At 40.0% G+C, this 8,248-nt stretch overlaps 1 protein-coding gene across 2 annotated transcripts in view; it reads right to left on the bottom strand.

Annotated features, from left to right (window-relative positions):
* Window positions 1-8,248, bottom strand: part of NKTR (natural killer cell triggering receptor) — a 46,272-nt gene extending 38,024 nt beyond the window's left edge. For both annotated transcript variants that reach the window (XM_073582180.1, XM_073582181.1), the window contains exon 1: window positions 8,093-8,248. The gene's annotated coding sequence lies outside the window, so the exon portion shown is untranslated. The remainder of the gene's footprint in view (window positions 1-8,092) is intronic.

Below are 8,248 nucleotides of genomic sequence, written 5' to 3'. Positions count from 1 at the left end.
GTGGTGGTGTCATGGTGTGGGGAATTTTTTCTTGGCACTCTTTGGGCCCCTTGGTACCAATTGAGCATCGTTGCAACGCCACAGCCTACCTGAGTATTGTTGCTGACCATGTCCATCCCTTTATGACCACAATGTACCCAACATCTGATGGCTACTTTCAGCAGGATAATGCGCCATGTCATAAAGCTCGAATCATCTCAGATTGGTTTCTTGAACATGACAATGAGTTTACTGTACTCAAATGGCCTCCTCAGTCACCAGATCTCAATCCAATAGAGCATCTTTGGGATGTGGTGGAACGGGAGATTCGCATCAGGGATGTGCAGCCGACAAATCTGCGCCAACTGTGTGATGCCATCATGTCAATATGGTCCAAAATCTCTGAGGAATGCTTCCAGCACCTTGTTGAATCTCTGCCACGAAGAATTGAGGCAGTTCTGAAGGCAAAAGGGGGTCCAACCCGTTACTAGCATGGTGTACCTAATAAAGTGGCCAGTGAGTGTATAATGTACAGTGTATACGGGGACACGTGAGGTGTATATATATAATGTACAGTGTATACGGGGACACGTGAGGTATATATATATATATATATATAATGTACAGTGTATACGGGGGACACGTGAGGTGTGTATATATAATGTACAGTGTATACAGGGACATGTGAGGTGTATATATAATGTACAGTGTATACAGGGACACGTGAGGTGTATATATATAATGTACAGTGTATACGGGGACACGTGAGGTGTATATATATAATGTACAGTGTATACGGGGATACGTGAGGTGTATATATAATGTACAGTGTATACGGGGACACGTGAGGTGTATATATATAATGTACAGTGTATACGGGGACACGTGAGGTATATATAATGTAAAGTGCATACGGGGACACGTGAGGTGTATGTATGTATATATATATATATATATATATATATATACAATGTACAGTGTATACAGTGACACGAGATGTATATATAATGTACAGTGTATACGGGGACACGTGAGGTGTGAATATATAATGTACAGTGTATACGGGGGACACGTGAGGTGTGTATATATAATGTACAGTGTATACAGGGACACGTGAGGTGTGTATATATAATGTACAGTGTATACAGGGACACGTGAGGTGTGAATATATAATGTACAGTGTATACGGGGGACACGTGAGGTGTGTATATATAATGTACAGTGTATACAGAGACACGTGAGGTGTGTATATATAATGTACAGTGTATACGGGGACACGCGAGATGTATATATATATATATGTATAATGTACAGTGTATACAGGGACACGTGAGGTGTATATATAATGTACAGTGTATACAGGGGACACGTGAGGTGTGTATATATAATGTACAGTGTATACAGGGACACGTGAGGTGTATATATAATGTACAGTGTATACAGGGACACGTGAGGTGTGTATATATAATGTACAGTGTATACGGGGGACACGTGAGGTGTGTATATATAATGTACAGTGTATACAGGGACACGTGAGGTGTATATATAATGTACAGTGTATACAGGGACACGTGAGGTGTATATATATAATGTACAGTGTATACAGGGACACGTGATGTGTATATATATAATGTACAGTGTATACAGGGACACGTGAGGTGTGTATATATAATGTACAGTGTATACGGGGGACACGAGAGGTGTGTATATATAATGTACAGTGTATACGGGGGACACGTGAGGTGTGTATATATAATGTACAGTGTATACGGGGACACGTGAGATGTGTATATATAATGTACAGTGTATACAGGGACACGTGGTGTGTATATATAATGTACAGTGTATACGGGGACACGTGAGGTGTGTATATATAATGTACAGTGTATACGGGGGACACGTGAGGTGTGTATATATAATGTACAGTGTATACGGGGACACGTGAGGTGTGTATATATAATGTACAGTGTATACAGGGACACGTGGTGTGTATATATAATGTACAGTGTATACGGGGACATGTGAGGTGTATATATATAATGTACAGTGTATACAGGGACACGTGAAGTGTATATATAATGTACAGTGTATACAGGGACACGTGAGGTGTATATATATAATGTACAGTGTATACGGGGACACGTGAGGTGTATATATATATAATGTACAGTGTATACGGGGATACGTGAGGTGTATATATATATATATAATGTACAGTGTATACGGGGACACGTGAGGTGTATATACATAATGTACAGTGTATACGGGGACACGTGAGGTATATATATATATATATATATATATATAATGTACAGTGTATACGGGGGACACGTGAGGTGTGTATATATAATGTACAGTGTATACAGGGACATGTGAGGTGTATATATAATGTACAGTGTATACAGGGACACGTGAGGTGTATATATATAATGTACAGTGTATACGGGGACACGTGAGGTGTATATATATAATGTACAGTGTATACGGGGATACGTGAGGTGTATATATATAATGTACAGTGTATACGGGGACACGTGAGGTGTATATATATAATGTACAGTGTATACGGGGACACGTGAGGTATATATAATGTAAAGTGCATACGGGGACACGTGAGGTGTATGTATATATATATATATATATATATATATATATATATACAATGTACAGTGTATACAGTGACACGAGATGTATATATAATGTACAGTGTATACGGGGACACGTGAGGTGTATATATAATGTACAGTGTATACGGGGACACGTGAGGTGTATATATAATGTACAGTGTATACGGGGACACGTGAGGTGTATATACATAATGTACAGTGTATACGGGGACACGTGAGGTGTATATACATAATGTACAGTGTATACGGGGACACGTGAGGTGTATATACATAATGTACAGTGTATACGGGGACACGTGAGGTGTATATATAATGTACAGTGTATACGGGGACACGTGAGGTGTATATATATAATGTACAGTGTATACGGGGACACGTGAGGTGTATATATATAATGTACAGTGTATACGGGGACACGTGAGGTGTATATATATAATGTACAGTGTATACGGGGACACGTGAGGTGTATATATATAATGTACAGTGTATACGGGGACACGTGAGGTGTATATATAATGTACAGTGTATACGGGGACACGTGAGGTATATATATATATAATGTACAGTGTATACGGGGACACGTGAGGTGTATATATATAATGTACAGTGTATACGGGGACACGTGAGGTGTATATATATAATGTACAGTGTATACGGGGACACGTGATGTGTATATATAATGTACAGTGTATACGGGGACACGTGATGTGTATATATAATGTACAGTGTATACGGGGACACGTGAGGTGTGTATATATAATGTACAGTGTATACGGGGACACGTGAGGTGTGTATATATAATGTACAGTGTATACGGGGACACGTGAGGTGTATATATAATGTACAGTGTATACGGGGACACGTGAGGTGTATATATATAATGTACAGTGTATACGGGGACACGTGAGGTGTATATATAATGTACAGTGTATACGGGGACACGTGAGGTGTATATATAATGTACAGTGTATACGGGGACACGTGAGGTGTATATATAATGTACAGTGTATACGGGGACACGTGAGGTGTATATATAATGTACAGTGTATACGGGGACACGTGAGGTGTATATATAATGTACAGTGTATACGGGGACACGTGAGGTGTATATATAATGTACAGTGTATACGGGGACACGTGAGGTGTATATATATAATGTACAGTGTATACGGGGACACGTGAGGTGTATATATATAATGTACAGTGTATACGGGGACACGTGAGGTGTATATATAATGTACAGTGTATACGGGGACACGTGAGGTGTGTATATATAATGTACAGTGTATACAGGGACACGTGGTGTGTATATATAATGTACAGTGTATACGGGGACATGTGAGGTGTATATATATAATGTACAGTGTATACGGGGACACGTGAGGTGTATATATATAATGTACAGTGTATACGGGGACACGTGAGGTGTATATATAATGTACAGTGTATACGGGGACACGTGAGGTGTATATATAATGTACAGTGTATACGGGGACACGTGAGGTGTATATATATAATGTACAGTGTATACGGGGACACGTGAGGTGTATATATATAATGTACAGTGTATACGGGGACACGTGAGGTGTATATATATATAATGTACAGTGTATACGGGGACACGTGAGGTGTATATATATATAATGTACAGTGTATACGGGGACACGTGAGGTGTATATATATATAATGTACAGTGTATACGGGGACACGTGAGGTGTATATATAATGTACAGTGTATACAGGGACACGTGAGGTGTATATATAATGTACAGTGTATACGGGGACACGTGAGGTGTATATATAATGTACAGTGTATACAGGGACACGTGAGGTGTATATATAATGTACAGTGTATACGGGGACACGTGAGGTGTATATATAATGTACAGTGTATACGGGGACACGTGAGGTGTGTATATATATATAATGTACAGTGTATACGGGGACACGTGAGGTGTATATATAATGTACAGTGTATACGGGGACACGTGAGGTGTATATATAATGTACAGTATACGGGGACACGTGAGGTGTATATATATAATGTACAGTGTATACAGGGACACGTGAGGTGTATATATAATGTACAGTGTATACGGGGACACGTGAGGTGTATATATATAATGTACAGTGTATACGGGGACACGTGAGGTGTATATATAATGTAGTGTATACAGGGGACACGTGAGGTGTATATATATAATGTACAGTGTATACGGGGACACGTGAGGTGTATATATAATGTACAGTGTATACAGGGACACGTGAGGTGTATATATATAATGTACAGTGTATACGGGGACACGTGAGGTGTATATATATAATGTACAGTGTATACAGGGACACGTGAGGTGTATATATAATGTACAGTGTATACGGGGACACGTGAGGTGTATATATATAATGTACAGTGTATACATATAATGTACAGTGTATACAGGGACACGTGAGGTGTATATATATAATGTACAGTGTATACAGGGACACGTGAGGTGTATATATATAATGTACAGTGTATACAGGGACACGTGAGGTGTATATATAATGTACAGTGTATACGGGGACACGTGAGGTGTATATATATAATGTACAGTGTATACAGGGACACGTGAGGTGTATATATATAATGTACAGTGTATACAGGGACACGTGAGGTGTATATATAATGTACAGTGTATACGGGGACACGTGAGGTGTATATATAATGTACAGTGTATACGGGGACACGTGAGGTGTGTATATATATATAATGTACAGTGTATACAGGGACACGTGAGGTGTATATATATAATGTACAGTGTATACGGGGACACGTGAGGTGTATATATAATGTACAGTGTATACGGGGACACGTGAGGTGTATATATATATATAATGTACAGTGTATACGGGGACACGTGAGGTGTATATATATATATAATGTACAGTGTATACGGGGACACGTGAGGTGTATATATAATGTACAGTGTATACGGGGACACGTGAGGTGTATATATAATGTACAGTGTATACGGGGACACGTGAGGTGTATATATATAATGTACAGTGTATACGGGGACACGTGATGTGTATATATAATGTACAGTGTATACGGGGACACGTGAGGTGTATATATAATGTACAGTGTATACAGGGACACGTGAGGTGTGTATATATAATGTACAGTGTATACGGGGACACGTGATGTGTATATATAATGTACAGTGTATACGGGGACACGTGAGGTGTATATATAATGTACAGTGTATACGGGGACACGTGAGGTGTGTATATATAATGTACAGTGTATACGGGGGACACGTGAGGTGTATATATAATGTACAGTGTATACGGGGACACGTGAGGTGTATATATAATGTACAGTGTATACAGGGACACGTGAGGTGTATATATAATGTACAGTGTATACGGGGACACGTGATGTGTATATATAATGTACAGTGTATACAGGGACACGTGAGGTGTATATATAATGTACAGTGTATACGGGGACACGTGAGGTGTATATATAATGTACAGTGTATACGGGGACACGTGAGGTGTGTATATATATATAATGTACAGTGTATACAGGGACACGTGAGGTGTATATATATAATGTACAGTGTATACGGGGACACGTGAGGTGTATATATAATGTACAGTGTATACGGGGACACGTGAGGTGTATATATATATATAATGTACAGTGTATACGGGGACACGTGAGGTGTATATATATATATAATGTACAGTGTATACGGGGACACGTGAGGTGTATATATAATGTACAGTGTATACGGGGACACGTGAGGTGTATATATAATGTACAGTGTATACGGGGACACGTGAGGTGTATATATATAATGTACAGTGTATACGGGGACACGTGATGTGTATATATAATGTACAGTGTATACGGGGACACGTGAGGTGTATATATAATGTACAGTGTATACAGGGACACGTGAGGTGTGTATATATAATGTACAGTGTATACGGGGACACGTGATGTGTATATATAATGTACAGTGTATACGGGGACACGTGAGGTGTATATATAATGTACAGTGTATACGGGGACACGTGAGGTGTGTATATATAATGTACAGTGTATACGGGGGACACGTGAGGTGTATATATAATGTACAGTGTATACGGGGACACGTGAGGTGTATATATAATGTACAGTGTATACAGGGACACGTGAGGTGTATATATAATGTACAGTGTATACAGGGACACGTGAGGTGTATATATAATGTACAGTGTATACGGGGACACGTGAGGTGTATATATATAATGTACAGTGTATACAGGGACACGTGAGGTGTATATATATAATGTACAGTGTATACAGGGACACGTGAGGTGTATATATAATGTACAGTGTATACGGGGACACGTGAGGTGTATATATAATGTACAGTGTATACGGGGACACGTGAGGTGTGTATATATATATAATGTACAGTGTATACAGGGACACGTGAGGTGTATATATATAATGTACAGTGTATACGGGGACACGTGAGGTGTATATATAATGTACAGTGTATACGGGGACACGTGAGGTGTATATATATATATAATGTACAGTGTATACGGGGACACGTGAGGTGTATATATATATATAATGTACAGTGTATACGGGGACACGTGAGGTGTATATATAATGTACAGTGTATACGGGGACACGTGAGGTGTATATATAATGTACAGTGTATACAAGGACACGTGAGGTGTATATATAATGTACAGTGTATACGGGGACACGTGAGGTGTATATATATAATGTACAGTGTATACGGGGACACGTGATGTGTATATATAATGTACAGTGTATACGGGGACACGTGAGGTGTATATATAATGTACAGTGTATACGGGGACACGTGAGGTGTGTATATATAATGTACAGTGTATACGGGGGACACGTGAGGTGTATATATAATGTACAGTGTATACGGGGACACGTGAGGTGTATATATAATGTACAGTGTATACGGGGACACGTGAGGTGTATATATAATGTACAGTGTATACGGGGACACGTGAGGTGTATATATATAATGTACAGTGTATACAGGGACACGTGATGTGTATATATAATGTACAGTGTATACGGGGGACACGTGAGGTGTGTATATATAATGTACAGTGTATACGGGGGACACGTGAGGTGTATATATAATGTACAGTGTATACGGGGACACGTGAGGTGTATATATATATATAATGTACAGTGTATACGGGGGACACGTGAGGTGTATATATATATATAATGTACAGTGTATACGGGGACACGTGAGGTGTATATATAATGTACAGTGTATACGGGGACACGTGAGGTGTATATATACACTGTGTATATTCGGGCTACAGACTGTATACGTGGCGGATGTGACGGTATACAGTTTTCCCGCCCGTACAGTGATATGCGGATGTCTCCCGGACGTTACAGCAGCACGCAGTATATCCGTGGCGGCCCCGTCACGTGTACTGACCCCTCAACGTCTCATCCACCGTCCGCTCGTCGTTTCCGCCGTCCTAGCTCCGCAAAGGGGGCGGGGCGTCCAGGGGTCCTCTGCCGCGCTGATTTCTGGGAGCGTCTTGGTCAGCAGGGCTGCCCGTTGTGTTCGCCTGTCTGCAGGTTCCCGCTG

The sequence above is a fragment of the Dendrobates tinctorius genome, unplaced genomic scaffold (genome assembly GCF_039654945.1).
Source record: "Dendrobates tinctorius isolate UK_male_01 unplaced genomic scaffold, ASM3965494v1 ptg000070l, whole genome shotgun sequence".
In the NCBI taxonomy this organism is placed as follows: Eukaryota; Metazoa; Chordata; class Amphibia; order Anura; family Dendrobatidae; genus Dendrobates; species Dendrobates tinctorius.
This window is presented reverse-complemented; position numbering and strand designations above follow the sequence as displayed.